The sequence below is a fragment of the Lolium rigidum genome, chromosome 1 (assembly GCF_022539505.1).
Source record: "Lolium rigidum isolate FL_2022 chromosome 1, APGP_CSIRO_Lrig_0.1, whole genome shotgun sequence".
Classification (NCBI taxonomy): domain Eukaryota; kingdom Viridiplantae; phylum Streptophyta; class Magnoliopsida; order Poales; family Poaceae; genus Lolium; species Lolium rigidum.
Window position 1 is genome coordinate 128,877,587 of NC_061508.1, and position 18,853 is coordinate 128,896,439.

Below are 18,853 nucleotides of genomic sequence, written 5' to 3' on the forward strand. Positions count from 1 at the left end.
CAGATGAACATGTGCGATACATGTGCAGTGAAACATTGGGGGCCGATAGAAAAATCGGCCTGTAAAAAAAAAGTTTTCTCACGCAGCTGAGGAACAAACCGATGCATAGCCATCGACTCTAGCACAATGACACAGGAGCTACCCGCTGCGTGTTCAGGGCACAAGGCAATGCTGTCAGAGGAGTTAAGCTCTCTTAGACATGATCGAGCCCGGGTCTGTTTGTCTGAATTACGTGTCCTCATCACTGTTTTCACCTCGACTGAGGCTCGGGGGGCAGCTGGCCTCGTGGATGCTCTGTCTTTAGAAGCCGATTGAAGAGTCATCGGCTGGCCCCGCAATGCAATTCCTCTCAAAGGCGATGAGTTCTTGCAAAAGAGGGATCCATCATCACCGATAGAGAATTTGCTCTGGGCTATCTGGTTGCTGTAAAGGAACAGAGCAGGGGATATCTGTACTACAGAAGTCTCGGTTTCAACGACAAGTTGTTTCAGCAGCGGTTTTAGGACTCTTTTGAAGGCATTGGTCTACCTCATTGTCTACTAGAGCTCCAAGTCATCGGTCGAAAAGGTGAAGGATAGATCATGAGGGTTTGATGCGCTGACATCGGCTTATTGAGCATTGACCAAGTTTACAATCACCCCGAGGTCGAAGAGAGGAAGGATGGATTATGAGAGACCGATGCGTTGCTATCGGCTCATTGAGCGTTGATCAAACTAACAATCGGCAGAATCAGCACTAAGGGAAATCGGCAAAATCAAGTTAAGGAAAAGTCTTCTTCATTAATAAGAGAGGATTTTTACAATGAAGAGCAGCAAAAGAAGAGCCGATTGCTCAGGGATTACTAATCCTACACTACTAATCCTCGCTAGCATCGTCGTCGGCGTCGCCGTCGGCGCTACTGCTGGAGAATTCCTCGCCGCTGCTGCCCCAGCCTTCGGCCGGAGCTTCTTCTTCCTCGTCATCATCCTCGCTGTCCGCCCATGCGCGGAAGCGCTTCGTCGGCGGGTACCCAGCGGAAGAGGAGGAATCATCCTCCTCCTCCTCCTCTTCTCCTTCCTCGTCATCATCCTCGTCCTCGCTGTTCGCCCACATGCGGGAGCGCTTCTTCGGCGGGAGCCTGGCGGAGGGGGAGGCCGTTGTCTTCGCTACTTCTCCTTTTTTCTCCTCCTTGTCGGAGGAGATGGGGTTCGCCCCGTAGTGGAGGTTGTCTTCATTCTTGCTCTTCGGCGAGGATTGGAGAGGGAGGCCTGAGGGAGAAGAGGAAGAGGAAGACATTGCTACAGGGGAAGAGGGTTTTTTCGGCGCTGGTGGACAGAACAGAGCAAGGGGATGAAGTGGCGAACCGTTCGGCACAGATAAATAAAGGGGGTGTAGTGGAGATTTAATGCCATGACGGTTCTCGAGGACGTTATGCCGAAATTATCAATTTGTGCAGAGAAGCCCAGGAGGCGAGGCGAAATGATGGAAGATTCCGCGGCAGCTCCGCTCCGCCACGACATGACCCGACGAAAGAAAAGCGTAATGATTTTGGAAATGTCATTTCCAAAACCAGGGGGGCATGTGTTATCACCAGAATTTGACCGGATCAGAGGTGGGCCGCGATTGGAGATAAGCTTGAAGAATATATATAGAAGGAATACATGAATCGGCCTTGTGTACCAAATTTGGGCTAGTTTGCCCGTGTATCTGTAACCTAGTAGGATACGTGTCGTTTAGAAGTTAGAGTTTAACCCGTGCACGGTTAGGTGCACACCTGAATTAGAAAGTCCCCTAGACTATAAATATGTATCTAGGGTTTATGAAATAAACAACAACCAACGTTCACCACAAACCAATCTCGGTGCATCGCCAACTCCCCCGTCTCGAGGGTTTCTTCCGGGTAAGCACCATGCTGCCTAGATCGCATCTTGCGATCTAGGCAGCGCACGTTTATTCGTCCTCCATGCGTTGCTCGTACTGAAGCCTTTTTGATGGTGAGAAACGTAGTTATCATAGGTGTTTTAGGGTTAGCATTGTTCTTCGTATCATATGCTATCGTGTGCAACCCTTAGGCATCTAGCCGCCCTTACGCCTGTCACGGGTGTAAGGGCGGCACCCCGCTTGATCATCGTTTAGTAGATCCGATCCGTTACGGTTGCTCCTTGTTCTTCAAGGATTAGTTTAATATCTGCAATAGTTAGGCCTTACAAAGGGTTGGAGGATCCAGCGGCGCGTAGGGTGTCGTTTGCTAGTCCTAGACAGGATGTTCCGGGGATCAACCTCGTGTTGGTTTTTAGGCCTTGTCTAGGACCGGCTCACGATCACCGTGCGTGGCCGTGAGGCCCAATCGTGAGTAGGATGATCCGATTATGCGGTGAAAACCCTAAATCGTCGTAGATCGCTTTAGCTTTATCTTGATCAAGCAGGACCACCATATATTTGTACACCTTGTACGAATCATGGGTGGATCGGCTCTTTGAGCCGATTCACAGGATAACCTGAGAGCCGATCGAGGCTCGTATTTAACGTTTACGTGTATGCCATGCAGGAAACTAAGCGAGGCATCATCCAACACCTTCCTGACCAGGTATAGGTCAGGTGGCACGCCCTTGCATCAGCATCAGACGTGTGCGCAGAAGGCTTTGCGGGCCGTCACTCGGAGGGACCAGGGCCAGCCGCAGTCCTGGGAGATTCCCGGCTCTACGGTGTTGCCCGTCGCTGCCCACCGGTGGGTTTCTGACCGCAACAGTTAGTTGTATTCAAAATACACAAATTAGAGGCAAAACAATAGCAAAAGTGTTCGGGAAAGTAGATACGTTTTGGACGTATCACCCGCCTCCGGCCGGCTGGCCCTACCCCGGCGCTGCCTGCCTCACTGGCCGCGCCGCCCCGCCTCCGGCTGCCCGCCCTGCTCTCTGGCTGCCACGGGCGGCCTTCCTGAGAGTGGCTCCATCGCGATCCAGATCGTGATCCACATCGTGATCTGGAAAAAAAGGTGAAGAAAGATGGCATCGTCTTCTTCTGGATATGTCAGTATTCCTTGGTGCCGCGTGATTTTTGATGGTACCAGCTATGGATAGTTTGCTGCCTTTATGTGCATTCACATGCGCGGTCTTCGGCTGTGGGGTGTTCTTACTGGCGAGGTCTCTTGTCCGCCGCACCCCACTGCTCATGTGCCTCCTACTCCGCCGTCTGTGCCACATGCCCTGGCTAAGGATGCTACTCGGGCTGATCGGGATGCAGCCAAGTCTGCCGAGACTGCTGCTGATGAGGCATATGAGGACCAGGTACTTGCCTATTCAGAGGCTCTTGGCTTCTACCGTGATAGTTTGGCCACTTTTACTCAGTGGTGTGATGAGGATGCTAGAGCTGCCGTTGTTCTTTCGCAGAGTGTTCAGCCACAATTTGCTTCTGAGTTTATGAGACTCGCTACTGTTGCTGAGATGTGGTTTCACCTTCGTCAGCGCTATCAGCCTTCTGGGGATTCTCTGTACTTGTCTGTGTTGCGTCAGGAGCATGATCTTCAGCAGGGTGACTCTACTGTTGATGAGTTTTACACCCAGAGTGCAGCGATCTGGCGCCAACTTGACTCCCTTCGCAGTGCTGTCTGTGGTACTTGCCCGTGTTGCCGGACAGTACGTTCAGATATGGACTTTCAGAGGATCCCAGAGTTCTTGTCTAGACTTCATCCAAAGTTTGAGCCTCATCGTGCTCAGTTGTTTGCTCGAGGCCATGTTCCTATCTCAGAGGTGTTGACTGAGCTTCGTGCTGAGGAGACTCGTCTGCGTGGTGCTGGACTGCTTGGGACACCTTCTGTTCTTGATGCTCGAGTTCCCACTGCACTTGCACCGCCACTTCTGCCCACACCAGCGCCTGCTGCCTCTGGAGGAGCCTGCCCTTCTTGCGGTGGGGGTCGCCCTCGTCCTCCTCGGTTCTGCACTCACTGTCGGAGGCCTGGTCACCTTGAGTCTGACTGCTATCAGAAGCAGCGGGGTGTGCCTCCTCGTGCTCCACCTTCAGCGCCTGTCACCACCGGCTTCACTGAGCAGGATATAGCGAGACTTCAGCGTCTCCTTGCCTCCTCCGGCTCTGCTTCGACGGGTATTGCTGCCCCCGCGGCTGTTTCTTCTACACAGTCAGGTACATCTTCGTGGGTTCTGGATTCTGGAGCTTCTTTTCACATGTATCCTGACTCTTCCTCTCTTTCTTCTCTTTGTCATCTTCCTCTTCATGTTCGTGTTCTTACTGCCGATGGCACTTCTCTTCATGTTGCTGGTGGTGGCACTCTTTCTACTCCCTCCTTTTCCGTCCCTGATGTTTCTCATGTTCCCCGTCTTACCATGAACTTGTTTTCCGCTTCTCAACTTACTGATTCTGGTTGTTGGGTCATTCTTGATGTTGATTCCTGTTCTGTTCAAGACACTCACACTCGGGCACTGGTTGGGGCTGGCCCACGGTGTCGTGACTCCCAGGGACTTTGGGAGCTTGACTGGCTTCATGTTCCTTCTTCCACCACTTCACCGACTGCACCATGTGTGCTTGCTGCTTCCACTACCGCCTCCTTTCAGAAGTGGCCTCATCGTCTTGGTCATCTTTGTGGTTCTCATTTGTCATCTTTACTTCGTCGAGGTCTTCTGGGGTCTGTCTCAGGAGATGTCTCGCTTCAGGGTTGTCAGGGCTATAGGCTTGGTAAACAGAATCAGTTACCTTATCCTACTAGTGAATCTGTATCTCAGCGTCCGTTTGATTTGGTCCATTCGGATGTATGGGGTCCGACTCCCTTTGTTTCCAAGGGGGGACACCGCTACTATGTTACTTCTATCGAGGACTTCTCTCGCCACACTTGGATTTATTTTATGACTTCTCGCAGCGAGGTTCTCTCGATCTATAAGCGTTTTGCTGCCATGGTCCATATTCAGTTTTCCACGCCTATACGTGTCTTTCAGGCTGATTCTGCCGGTGAGTATATCTCCTAGCTGTTGCGTGGTTTTCTTGCTAAGCAGGGTACTCTTGCCCAGTTCTCTTGCCCTGGCGCCCATGCCCAAAATGGCATGGCTGAGCGCAAACATTGCCACCTGCTTGAGATGGCTCGTGCGATGATGATCGCTCCCTCTCTTCCTCCTCACTTATGGGCTCAGGCTGTGTCTATTTCCACCTATCTCATCAACCTTCAGCCCTCCACAGCCCTGCAGGGTGGTATTCCTCTTGAGCGTCTTACTGGTCACACTCCAGATTACTCGACCCTTCGTCTCTTTGGTTGCATTTGCTATGTTCTCCTTGCTCCACGCGAACGCACCAAGCTGACTGCTCAATCTGTTGAGTGTGTATTCCTTGGTTACAGCCCTGAGCACAAGGGATATAAGTGTTGGGATCCTATTGGTCGTCGGATGCGCATATCTCGGGATGTCACTTTTGATGAGTCCCGTCCTTTCTACCCGTGTCCCTCCTCCTCTTCCTTTTCGGTGGATGATATCTCTTTTCTCATGTTCCCTGCGTCACCTCCTCCTGTGCCTCAGGTCCCTGCTTCGCCGAGTCTCTCACCACCTTCTCCCCCTTCACCCACCAGACCCCCTCTCCTCCCTCTCCACCTCCCCACACTCCACACCTTCCTCTCCCATGTAACCTTCCTCGCCTACGGTGGTCCCTCCCTACCCCTTTCACTACTCCCGTCGTCCATGTGAGGATGATACTGCACCTCCTAACATGCCCTCCACCTCTGGTGTGATGCCCTCTCCGTCCGAGCTGACTCATCATCTTCGTGCTCTTCCTCGTCCCCCTCCTGACCGCTATTCTCCCACTCAATACGGTCTTTCTGCTGTCCTTAAGCTGATCTCTTATCGGGATGCTCTTGATCATCCCGAATGGCAGCTAGCGATGGCTGACGAGATTGCTGCTCTCGAGCGTACTGGCACCTGGGATGTTGTCACTCCTCCTTCCTCTGTTCGTCCCATCACATGCAAGTGGGTCTACAAGATCAAGACTCGCTCTGATGGGTCTCTTGAGCACTACAAGGCTCGTCTTGTCGTTCGTGGCTTTCAGCAGGAGCATGGCGATGACTATGATGAGACCTTTGCTCCAGTGGCTCACACGACCACTGTTCGTACTCTCCTTTCCGTTGCTTCTGTTCGTCGCTGGTCTGTCTCTCAGCTTGATGTGCAGAATGCTTTCCTTAATGGTGAGTTAAGTGAGGAGGTATACATGCAGCCACCTCCTGGCTACTCTATCCCCGATGGCATGATATGTCGTCTCCGGCGCTCTCTCTATGGCCTTAAGCAAGCCCCTCGCGCCTGGTTTCAGCGTTTCACCTCTGTGGTGATCTCTGCTGGTTTTGTCCCTAGCGATCATGACCCTGCGCTCTTTGTCCACACATCTTCTCGTGGTCGGACTCTCCTTCTTCTCTATGTCGATGACATGCTCATCACAGGTGACGACCCTGAGTACATTGCCTTTGTCAAGGTCCATCTTCGTGATCAGTTTCTCATGACTGATCTTGGTCCTCTCCGCTAGTTTCTTGGGCTTGAGATTTGCTCTACCTCTGATGGCTTCTATATCTCCCAGGAAAAGTATATTCAGGACCTTCTCACTCGTGCTGCTCTTGGTGATGAGCGCACTGTCGAGACTCCTATGGATCTCAATGCCCGCCTCCGTGCCACTAATGGTGATCCTCTTCCGAACCCGACTCGCTATCGTCACCTGGTTGGGAGCCTTGTCTACCTTGTTGTCACTTGTCCTAACATCTCCTACCCGGTCCATATTCTGAGTTAGTTCATGTCTGCTCCGACTAGTGTCCACTATAGTCATCTCCTTTGTGTACTCCGGTATCTTCGTGGCACTATCTCCAGTCGTCTCTTCTTTCCTAGCTCCAGCTCCTTACAGCTCGAGACCTACTCAGATGCTACATGGGCTAGCGATCTAGAGGATCACAAGTCTCTTTCTGCCTATTGTGTCTTTCTTGGTGGCTCTCTCATTGCTTGGAAGACCAAGAAGTAGGTTGCAGTCTCTCGTTCGAGTGTCGAGGCTGAGTTGCGAGCGATGGCTCTCTTGACGGCTGAGGTGACTTGGTTACGCTGGTTACTTGCGGACTTTGGTGCTTCTGCTGACGCCCTGACTCCTCTCTTATCGGACAGTACTGGTGCCATCAGCATTGCGCGTGATCCGGTGAAGCACGAGCTCACCAAACACATCGGTGTTGATGCCTTCTATGTGCGTCATGTTGTGCAATATCAGGTTATGGATATTCATTATGTGTCATCCGAGCTACAACTTGTTGACTTCTTCATGAAGGCCTAGACTAGAGCACAACATGGTTTCTTTCTCTCCAAACTCAGTGTTGTTGATCCACCATGAGTTTGAGGGGAGGGGGGGTGTTAGAGTTGTATAATAACTTTTCCTATATTCCCCAGTGTATGAGGGGCTTACCTGGTACTGGCCTATGGCCCTCTATGAATACTAGTTGCTCATTCACAACAGTGGTAACTGGTGAGATGTAATAGTCGAAGTTTGCAAGAATCGAATGAAAGAACCCAAACTTGAAGAATTTCCCGCAAAAACAAAAGACAACAAAGAAGATCCAAATGCAAAAAGAAACCAACAGAAAGCAAAAAACACAAAGAAAAACAAAATAAAAACATAACTCCTCAAGGAGGAGCTCGGTGGCCTAGGCCACCTTGTTTGAGTTCATAGCGTGGGGTCGTGTAGATGTATCTAAGACCCACAACTAACACTCAACATTTAAGCTCATTAGTCACTTGATTGGCAAATAGAGAAATGATTTGGTTTCCTATATGCATAATGGGGGGAGTAATAGCTCAATCATTTAAAATGCACTCTCCCTATGTCCATGCCTACCTCCAAACACAAGATATATGCTAAGTAATGATGTAGACGGATGGTGGTCAAGCGACGTTCGACGAATCTATGATATTTAGCTCATGCCTCAACTCAGTAAACCTCTTATTGTCCAACGTCTTGGTGAAGATATCCACCAATTGATCCTTAGTGCCATGAATCAGAGCTCAATATCACCTCTTGCAATGTGGTCTCGAACGAAATGATTCTAGATCCCAATATGCTTCGTCTTCCCGTGGAGAATCAGGTTGTAGGGGATCTAGATGGTGATGCACATAAAATGCATGCATGAACTTTGTATTTTTTTTGACAAATATTCCCACATATTTGCAACATATATAATGTTATATCCATGTCTTATACAGATTTTTTGGGATTTACCAATGATCCCCTTTATTTTGGTTATAACTCTGCAGGACACGCAAACCCTATTTTATGTATTTTTAGCTTTCAGGGACCTAAACGAAGTCAAACGGGCTACGATTCTGGGGATGTCAATATTTCATCAAGAGAAGCAACTGGAGCACTTAAACCTCATGAGAAGGGCCATGAGGCCCAATAGAGCCCATGTGGGGTGGGCGTGCCACCCAGGCTACCAGTAAACCAAGTGGTAGCGGGCAGCTGATGCACGCGACCGGTAGTTAGGCTACTAGTCACGTGCCTGCCTCACACACGACTAGTAATAGATACCACTGGCGAGGTACTAGTAATGGGTGACCGCCTGCGACTGATAGTTGAATTACACACGCAAGTGGTAGGCTATTCCCTACTAGTGCAAGCTTACTTCTGTGCATAATCGTTGCATGCACATAAGTTTGTATCGTTTTTGGCTGATTTAGATGGTTACACTCGGTTTTGGCTATATAAGTTCATCTCTTTTGTTTGTGTCATATTTGATTAGCAGATCTACATGTTCATACATGCGCAGAATGGTTTAATTTTGCCTGATATGGTCATATTCCTTTTTTAGGGTTGGATCTGCTTAACATTTGGGTTTTTACTATACATGCCGATGATATGAATGTAGCGCTTTTCAAGAAGGGATACATGCTTCCGTCCTCGTCGATCTCATCATAGACTCCTGGCCCGACCTAATCTTTCGCGCAGGTAGTCGCCACACCACCGCCAATCATGGTTGGGACGCCGCTACGCCCACCGTCAGTAGGAGGTGCTAGTGTGGCCTTTATTCAGCAGACATCAGCGGTGCACCAGCAGGAGTTCCTTTTCTCGAGCCGCGATTGGAGCATCTTCGATGTCGGTACGAAGCTATGGAGAAACTTCAGGACCCAGCCGGAAGCGGGGTTCCTAGAGTCGGGCACACCTCCTGCTGCTAGGACATCCGCCGTCATCGAGCCAGTGAACTCGCTGGAAACGTCCACTATAGGATCAAACGCTGGATCTCGTACGGGGTTTCGAGTGGAGATGCTCTGTGCGAGGAAAATTGTTCCGGGTTTAGGAGCACGTTCCCATGCGCACGATGGCATTTAGTTCGAGCCAAGCGGCAAATTGCAGAAACATCGGCTGAGTCGATCGACTGGGTTTCTTTTCTAGAGTACTCCCCCGTTGACAAGGGATTAACTTGTCAATGCCTACAGATTGTAGACTAGGGTTTAGTTGGAAGTAGAGGGCAATTAGATCTCGAGGGTTTCAGCCGGAAAGTACTCGACTATCAGAAAAACAGGGTTATGTTGACAATGAAATCGATCCCCTCTTCGTCCCTCGACTCCCCCTTATATAGGAGGTGGAGCCGAGGGTTTCGTGACACACAAGTTACACAGTTCAGGAGACAATCTTAGTCCGTCCCATTGTAATTACAAGTCAATATTCTTAATACAATTCTATCTTTCCAAACTCTCTCCTAACTAGGCTTCCGGGCTTCATAATCTTCAGTTCGTGGGCCTTCAGTAAAACCCCGGGTACCATCTTCGGCAGGCCCATTGGGGATGCCTATGTCAGTAGCCCCCGAGATTTTGCTTGAATCGAAGAATCAAGGAAAATCTCCAACTTTATAATTATCATACAACTTCTTCGAGTTTAACACGTATTTTTAATAAATTAATCATATATTGCACAGGGATAACGGTAATTGGGGCTAGTTCATCTGACGGATCAGGTACTAGTTAACTGCTCTTGCGGCAATTCACCAAAACCTACTTCAAGATCACGTCCCCGGACATGATCTCGGGATACTGGTGTAATTCGACATGCGCCGCTTAAGGTCTTACCAGATGTCGAATTCCAGTCATGTTTTATCGGGTACCTAACGCGTCCGTTAGGATTTTTCTTCGCATCTGTTGACACGGAAAAAAGTAGCGAAACGCCGTCAGAGGCGATGCTACGCCGCACAGGACAGATCCTGGGGACTTACCTTCGCAAAGTATTGCGGCATTCAGAGACTAATTTGCGACTGAGGCACTCTGAGAATATATTGTCGAGTACTTTTTCGGCTGCTGGAATAGCACATGTATAACTCAAAATATGCTCATCACACTCTTTATAGTTTCATCGGGCACGCGAACAGTGTTCCCGATGGGAGTAGCCCCCGAGGCTACAACCAAGTGCTTCTACTTGGTTGTAGGCTCACCATTTTAACATCTTTTGTCGCTATATTGTCGTCTTTTCGAGTTCTTCTATCTTTTTCGGGTGCGCGACCAGCGCTCCCGATGGGAGTAGCCCCCGAGCATATGAACAAATGCTTGCATTTGATCATAGGCTCTCGCCTTTTCTTTCCTGCCATACTCGACGTTTCCCTCTTTCTAAAGTAGCCCCCGAGCATTTGATCAAAAACTTGTATTTGATCAAAAGCTCTCGAAATTATCATCACTTCTTCATTGTCATCAATCTTCATAACACCGCAGTCGAGATTTTCCTTTGTTAAAGTGACATCAATGCTGACGATAGCCACGACCTCTGTATCGAGAAGACGCGAATTCTGTCCTGTCACTGAATTGTGGACCCAAAATCTGTGGCATTTTGACACGTTACGCAAGTGGGGGGGCACACGTCCTCCGCTTTTTCTGGCACGCGCTCTGTAGCACCTGTCCAGTTCCTTCACAGTGAAAATACGTTTTTACCCCTTGAGCCACGTGTAACGCATCAAGTCCATTTTCATACCATCCAACGGCGTGTCGATTCACAAGTTTGCTATAAAAGACATTCTTCTTCCTCCGTTCTTCCCTTCGCTGTGCCGCACCTCTGTTCTATCTCTCTTCAAAATCTCCGCTGCAACCACAAAAGCTCCAGCGCTCACGCACTGACCTACTTCCTCCAGCGCCATTGCTCATGCCACCACGCTCAAGACTCACAAGACACAGCACGCCCGAAGCAGATATGGCGGCACAAGATCTTGGAGCCTCAGAGTGGGAGAGATCCAAGATCTCAAACCAAGATGTCAATCTGATGAAGAAACTCGGCCTCATGAAGCAGAAGTACCCGCTGCGCTTCCCCAGCAAGGAGAGCTACCCGTCGCCTCCCATGGAATATCGGGTTAGCTTCGTTGACCACCTCATTCGTGGCCTCTCTGCCCCTATCCATGTTTTTCTTCGTGGTTTGCTTTTCGTATACGGATTGCAACTTCATCAGCTCACTCCCAACTCCATCCTCCACGTTTCTATTTTCATCACCCTTTGCGAGTGCTTCCTCGGAACCCAACCTAATTGGGCTCAGTGGAAGCGCATTTTCTGCCTCCGCCACAATGGCTCCCACCACATTGCCTACAACATAGGTGGTGTTGTTATTTGCGTTCGCCCTGATGTCGAATATTTCGACGTCAAATTCCCCGACTCTGTCCAAGGGTGGCGCAAAAGATGGTTATACATTCGCGAGGAGTGTCCCGACTTGCTAGAATACAACATCGCCCCCTTTGACGGTAGCGCAAAAATTCTACGTCGCCGATCCTGGGATGCAGAGGCCACCGAAGAAGAAAAAACAGCGACAGAGGCGCTGATGTCACGTATCCACGAGCTCCAGAATACCCGCGGCAAGGAGTTGTTGGGTATTCAAATTACGGCGTATTTCCTTAGGATCAGGGTGCAGCCTCTACAGGCTCGCAAGAACCCTCTCTAGATGTATGCTGGCGATAAAGACGTGGACCGCTTCTCCAAGGACCTTTCGGTAAAGGATCTTGAAAAGCTCGTCCGAAAAATCTCGTCGCTGAGCAAAAAGGACGCCATTCCAACCTCGTGTCGCGTGGAGCCGTATAGCGGCGCCAACGCCCTTCCCAACGTAAACTATCTTTGTCCTTCTGAATTTTCAACATTGTCGACTACTATTTTGCTGATTTCACTAGTGTAACTTATTGTCGACATAACTTTTCGCCTTGTAGAAACATCAAGTTTTATCTTCTCTTCCTCCCCTTTATGAAGGCGGGGAAGTCGAGGAACGAACCGTCGTCACCGACAATAACCAAGGCACTTCGGTTCTCACAAATCCGCGGCTTCCTCTGAAAGAGAAGTTGAATCTGAGGCTTCTGAGTCTACGCATTCTCTTCCTTCTGCTGCTTCCCCGAAGAACAAGAGGAAAAGGAACGAGGTCGCAGACTCTGGAACCTCCAAAGCGGGCGAGTCTCCTGCCGAAGAAACTTCCCCCGAAGAAGAGGAAGCTTTCAACCCTTACAACGATGCCCTCGTTAGCTCGTAAGTTTCTGTCATCTTTTTCATTTAGTATATTGTCTTTTTTGAGTATTTTCATAGTTATTTTTGGTACACATCGGCGACGAAGAAGAGCCTCTTGTTAATGTGACTGATCTCACGAGCACGTCGCAGACACTGGTTCTTTCAGAAACTCGTCGTACAGTGGAGGAAACCTCTCCTCCTCCGCAAAATCTAGAAGCATCGACTACAGCTATAACTGGCCATGGGCAGCCCGGCCCGAGGCCCGGCCCGAAGCCCGGCCCGAAAAACTCGGGCCTGGGCCGAGAAATGTTGGCCCGACTGTCGGGCCAGGCCGGGCCTGGGTAGCCCGAAAACGCACTTTAACACTACGGCCCGGCCCGCGGCCCGACGGCCCGACGGGCTTGGTGGGTATTTGGTCGGGCCGGGCCGGGCTTGGTCTGGATTTTTTTGCGTTGGGCTTACCTCGGGCCGGCCCGAGGCCCGGCCCGGCCCGACACATGCCCAGGTATGACTACAGCCACTAGCCCCCGAGCCCCTTCGCCGAAAAGGGCAAGGGTTGAACTTGCCAAAGAAACGGCTCTCTTGACCGGGAGTTCGGCAACTGTTCCATTAGATGACGTAAGTATCTTCAACAACTACTTTGTATTTTCTTCTGCCGAATTTTTCCATCTGACCCTTTCCACGGAACTTCCTTTTTTTTTATCAGCCCCTGATGTGTCAATTCATCCGCCTTGTACTCAATTCATTGGGTACCGTGATACTGTCGACAATTTGAAAGGTATTCTTCTTGTCTCTTCCTGCTGAATAACTTGTCCCTTTGTTACTTTATTGTAACATTGTCACTCTTTTCCTTGCTAGAGGCTCTCGCCAAAGCCAATAAACGTGCCGATGACCTTGCCCTCGAGCTGGAGCAAAGTGAAAAAGCTCGCGAAAAGGCTGAACTTGATGCCGCCTCTGTCGAGAGTCTCCGAAAAAGGCTCCATGACGCTGAGACTGCCTTAAGTGACAACATGACCCAGCAAACTTCTCTAGAGGAAGACATCATCGCCCGTTTGGAGTCACAAAACCGGCGTTTTGTCAGTAAGTCCGCTATTTATTTTGTTCGCGTTGCTCTCAACACTTGTTCCGTATTCCTGTTGGTAATCCGAATTTTGTTTCAGCAGGAAAAATGAGCTAGGACTTTGAACTGGAAAAACCTGAAGATGACCGTCTTCTCGACGATCTTTCTCTCCTTGAGATTCATGGAGATTAAGTGCGCCGCGGCATCTTTGATGCTAAGACGGCATTTCCGCGTCTTTTCCCATATTTCTTCCCAAAGAAGGAACAACCCAACACCTTCGCTGCTCTTCTCAAGCACTTGCTCCCCGAAGAAGACCTTGGGCTAAACCTTCGGCAAAAAAACCTGAAGATTGGCGTTGAAGGCACCATGGCTTTAGTCGCCGAAAGCCAACAAAACGTCGACTGGACAAAAGTTGGTGAGGTGAAGAAGATGAAGACAGAGAGGTGGCAATCCTTGATTAGGGCTGCTAAACCCTACTCGAAGAAGATCATCTCTTTCCTCAGATACAAGCCAACTCCTTCCCCCAGTACTTCGAAGCCGGAGGTCAAGTAGACCATCTTGTCTTTATTTCCGTTTTGCACTTCTTTTGATACTGCCGCCTTAGTAGTGTATCGCGGCAGTTTGCCATTGGTTCACTAGGGACCAATTCATGTAATGAACATGCAAATATCTCGATGAATTAATGGAAAGCTATTTTGCCAAAAGTGATTGATGTCGAAATTTTTCTCTCTAGTTGGTTTTTGACAACTATACCGTGGTGCCTCGTTCTTCGGATGCATTACCAGCCACTTCCTATTCGAGGAAAACTTCCGTTGATGATTTTATTGAAGGTTCCTCGAGCGTTGATCAGACAGAAGATTTGAACGAACTTCGACAGCAACTTCAGTCGATGAAAAAACAGGCTCTCGTGATAATGGAGCAATCTCGAAGATCTTCCGACAAGGAAAAACTTGCTCTTCAACAAGCTCAGGAAGCCATAGCACTGAAGGAAGCCGCGGTTACTGAAGCTGCAAAAGCTACTTCGCGGGAAGATTACATGCTCCAACTGATGAATGACTCTAGCTTGGATATGGCAGGTATACTTCCTGAGTTTGATGAGCAAATTCCGGAATGCTCCTCGGATCCATGAGTTTGTAAGGGCCCAACTGACTGCTGGAGCAAGATTTACCATGATTATGTTACAGATTTGTTATCCAAAGTTAGACATGACCAAAATTGTCGCCAAATGTCAAGCCAAACTAACTAGGAGGAGGAGGAACATCGATAAAATCAACGATGTTGTGACCCCTGTAGCCGAAGAGATGATGGATGAATTACTTCGACTAGATGCCGAATTCTTCGTGAGAGGTAGCTATGCTGAACATAGGAGTGGTGCTGCAAGCAATGAGAGAGTAAACATAGACGATATACTAGGTGATAACTGAAAGTTTCTTTTTCCTTGTCGAGTTTTCCTTGATAATGAGAATATGTATATTGTAAGCACAATGTATATTGTAAAACAGCTTATACGTTTTTTCTTTCATCAAGCCCCCGAGCTTTTTGTTGGCCGGTGTTTATATCTTTATTGGTTTGCGAACTATTTTTGTGCCAGGGCAAATAACTGTATTTTGCGGAAGTTTATATATATTGTTATTGCGGATTACGAGCCCCCGACCCTGTCGATGAAAAAGATGTATACCACCAATATCTTTACTATATTGCAACACCGCGAGTCCGCCTCATTAAAAACCTTTCATCCCCACTCGATGCCCTGAAAGGAAAAGAGTGCGTCTGAAAACTCGCGTGCGTTTCAGTACATTGTATGTTTTACAAAGAGGACTATATTTCAACTTTAGGCGTAAAAACACCTAAGTTGCGCCACGTTCCAGGGATTTGGCTCGGCGACCCCTGTCTTCTTGTCCTTTATCCTGTATGCTCCTCCTTCAATTACTTCTGTGACGATGTACGGGCCAATCCATGACGACTCGAGTTTCTCATGGCTATTTTGCGTAAGCCGAAGAACTAAGTCGCCTACCTGGAAGGATCTTGGTCGCAAACGTCGACTGTGGTAGTTTTATATATCTTGCTGGTACTTGGTGTCCCTTGACAATGCCTCATCTCGAGCTTCATCGAGTGCATCGACGTCATCTTCCAGTGCCTTTCTCGAGGTTTCTTCATTGAATTAAGCCACTCTCGGGGAGTTGTGTTCTATCTCTATCGGCAACACTGCCTCAGCTCCATGGACTAAAAAGAATGGGGTTTCCTGTGTCGTTGTATTTGGTGTTGTTCGAATACTCCATAACACGCTAGGCAACTCCTATGGCCATGTGTGTCGAGCTTTTTCCAATGGTGTTAATAGACGCTTGTTGATGCCGTTGCAGATGATGTCGTTTGCTTTCTCAACCTGACCATTGGTTTGTGGATGCGCAACTGAGGCAAATTGTAATTTGATGCCTACCTCTGCGCAATATGCCTTGAACTCCTTGGATGTGAAATTGCTGCCGTTGTCTGTGACGATGCTATGAGGGACTCCAAATCGAAAAACGATACTCTTAACAAACTTGATTGCGGATGCTGCATCTGGTGAGTTTATCGGCTTCGCTTCTATCCACTTTGTGAACTTGTCGACAGCTACGAGCATATACTCGTATCCTCCTGGCCAAGCCTTGTGCAATTTTCCCACCATATCAAGACCCCATTGAGCAAAGGGCCATGACAGCGGTATTGGCATCAACTCTGCTGCCGGAGAATGAGGTTTCGCGGCAAACCTTTGGCACGCATCGCAAGTACGCACTATGTCCTTTGCATCCTCGATTGTTGTTAGCCAATAGAATCCTGCTCTGAAAACCTTGGCTGCTATAGCTCGACTGCTTGCGTGATGTCCGCACACCCCTTCGTGTACATCCTTCAGAATAAGCCTTCCTTCTTCGGGTGTGACGCATCTCTGTAGTACTCCCGAAATACTTCGTTTGTATAGCTCTCCTTTGACCACAGTAAAGGCTTTTGAACGCCTGATAACTCGCCTTGCTTCAACTGGATCGTCGAGTAGTTCTTTTCTCAGGATGTATGCTATGTACGCCTGCATCCAAGGAATTTGTACCATCATTATCACGTGTGGTTCCTCCTCACCTTCCGATGGTGCTGCTGGAGCCCCCGAGGCTTTCTCATCCTTCTCCTTCTTCTGCTGCTTCTTCGCCTTGGTTGATCTTTCAGCTATTTCTTCCCAGAACACGCCATGTGGTATTGCGAGACATTGCGACCCGATGTTTGCGAGAACATCGGCTTCATCGTTGCTGAGCCTGCTGATATGATTTACTTCGCACCCGTCGAACAGCCTCTCAAGCTCATTATATACTTCCTTGTATGCTACCATACTATCATTGACTGCGTCGCATTGATTCATTACATGTTGAGCCACCAGCTGTGAATCACCAAAGATTTTTAATCGAGTTGCGCCGCAAGCTTTCGCCATCTTCATCCCGTGTATAAGTGATTCATACTCTGCTTCGTTATTAGATGCGTTTGGAAACGTCATCCATAGCACATACTTCAACTTGTCGCCTTGAGGTGATACTAGTATCACGCCTGCTCCAGCTCCTTCTAGACTATTTTGTCTTGCAGATCCTTCGGGAGGCATATTTGCGAACGTTGTTCCCATAGCTCCAACTCCTGCCATGGCCATGTTATACAACGCTTCTCTTGGATCTCCAGGAGGTGACCTGGATGCCAGGATGAAAGCTTGTGTCGCCATGTATCTGGCTTCTGGTGTTTTGGGAATAATATCCCCCCTCGTGTCGATCGACATAAAGGACATGTCGAGGTTTTGAACTAGGTTCTCCCTGTCAGCCTCAGGTATATTTTGCAACCGAGATCTTGCCCTATTTCGAGCTGCTTTATGACTGTCTCCCGAAGTACCTGATTGTCGGCTCAACTCCGCTCTTCGCCTGCTTGACGCAGAAGCCGTGGCTTGCCTCCTATCCAGCTCAACTTTCTATTTTTCGAGCTCCCGCCTGGCACGGGCGAGTCTATATTGATATGCTTGTAACTCTTCAGCTATCGCAGTTACAGTCATTGGCTCTGTGCCATCAATAGCTCTTGCAACTCTATCCCACACCGCCTGCGGAAATTGCACCATCTCTCGTGTTCTAGGTCCGACATATTTGGTTCCCAAACCTCGCGTAAGATCAGCGGGATCGACGTACGGATTTCCCGCGTTATCGAAGTTCTCTGATGTCTCCTCCTGTGGTCGGCTTGTATCTTCGATTGCATAGATTTGATGGTATTTTGAATTTTGATCTTTGTCGGGATTGGTGACACCGTCATATAGATCGGTGAAGACCTCTCCGACAATAGTGGATCTGTCGATGAAGCTGAAGCTGTCGATGCTGTCTGAGTCGCTGCTTATATCGGAGTCCGCAGATGACTCGAAGGACATGTCGCCGAAGATCTTGGCGAGCTTTTCGCTTGCCGTAGTTTTGATGAAGCGTGGCGGCGAAATCTCCTCATCTCTTGTTTCGAACGATGACGACGAGTCCGAAAAATCGGAATCAACCGCCGACAATCCCGACGAAGTCGGAACCTCGAGACGATACGATCCTTCTTTCTCGACGTAGAAGTGGAACCTTCCGAACATCATCTTCATAGACTCCTCCAGATACGCATATGCATCCAAACGGGAGGGTGGGTGAGGAATAAAATCGACTAGATCAGTTTCGATCCGTTTACCTCTATCCATCGCGTTGCTTGCTACCGAAGAAGTCGACGACTTTGAACGTGCCATCGAGATCAGCTCCTTGTTGCCTCTAGTTCCCACAGACGGCGCCAATTGACAAGGGATTAACTTGTCAATGCTTACAGATTGTAGACTAAGGTTTAGTTGGAAGTAGAGAGCAAGTAGATCTCGAGGGTTTCAGCCGGAAAGTACTCGACTATCAAAAAACAGGGTTATGTTGACATTGAAATCGATCCCCTCTTCGTCCCTCTTCTCCCCCTTATATAGGAAGCGGAGCCGAGGGTTTCGTGACACACAAGTTACAGAGTTCGGGAGACAATCTAAGTCCGTCCCGTAGTAATTAGAAGTCAATGTTCCTAATACAATTCTATCTTTCCAAACTCTCTCCTAACTAGGCTTCCGGGCTTCATAATCTTCGGGTCGTGGACCTTCAGTAAAACCCCGGGTACCATCTTCGGCAGGTCTATTGGGGATGCCTATGTCACCCGTCTTCAAATAAGTGGTCGTTTAGCACCAAACTTTGTCCACAAAAGAGTGTACTTCTATCTTTCCAATTCACATTAAAATAGCAAAAATTGCTTCTCTCTCGTGGCACGAAAATCAAACCCAATAACATTTAGCACATATTCTTCTTGTTTTATA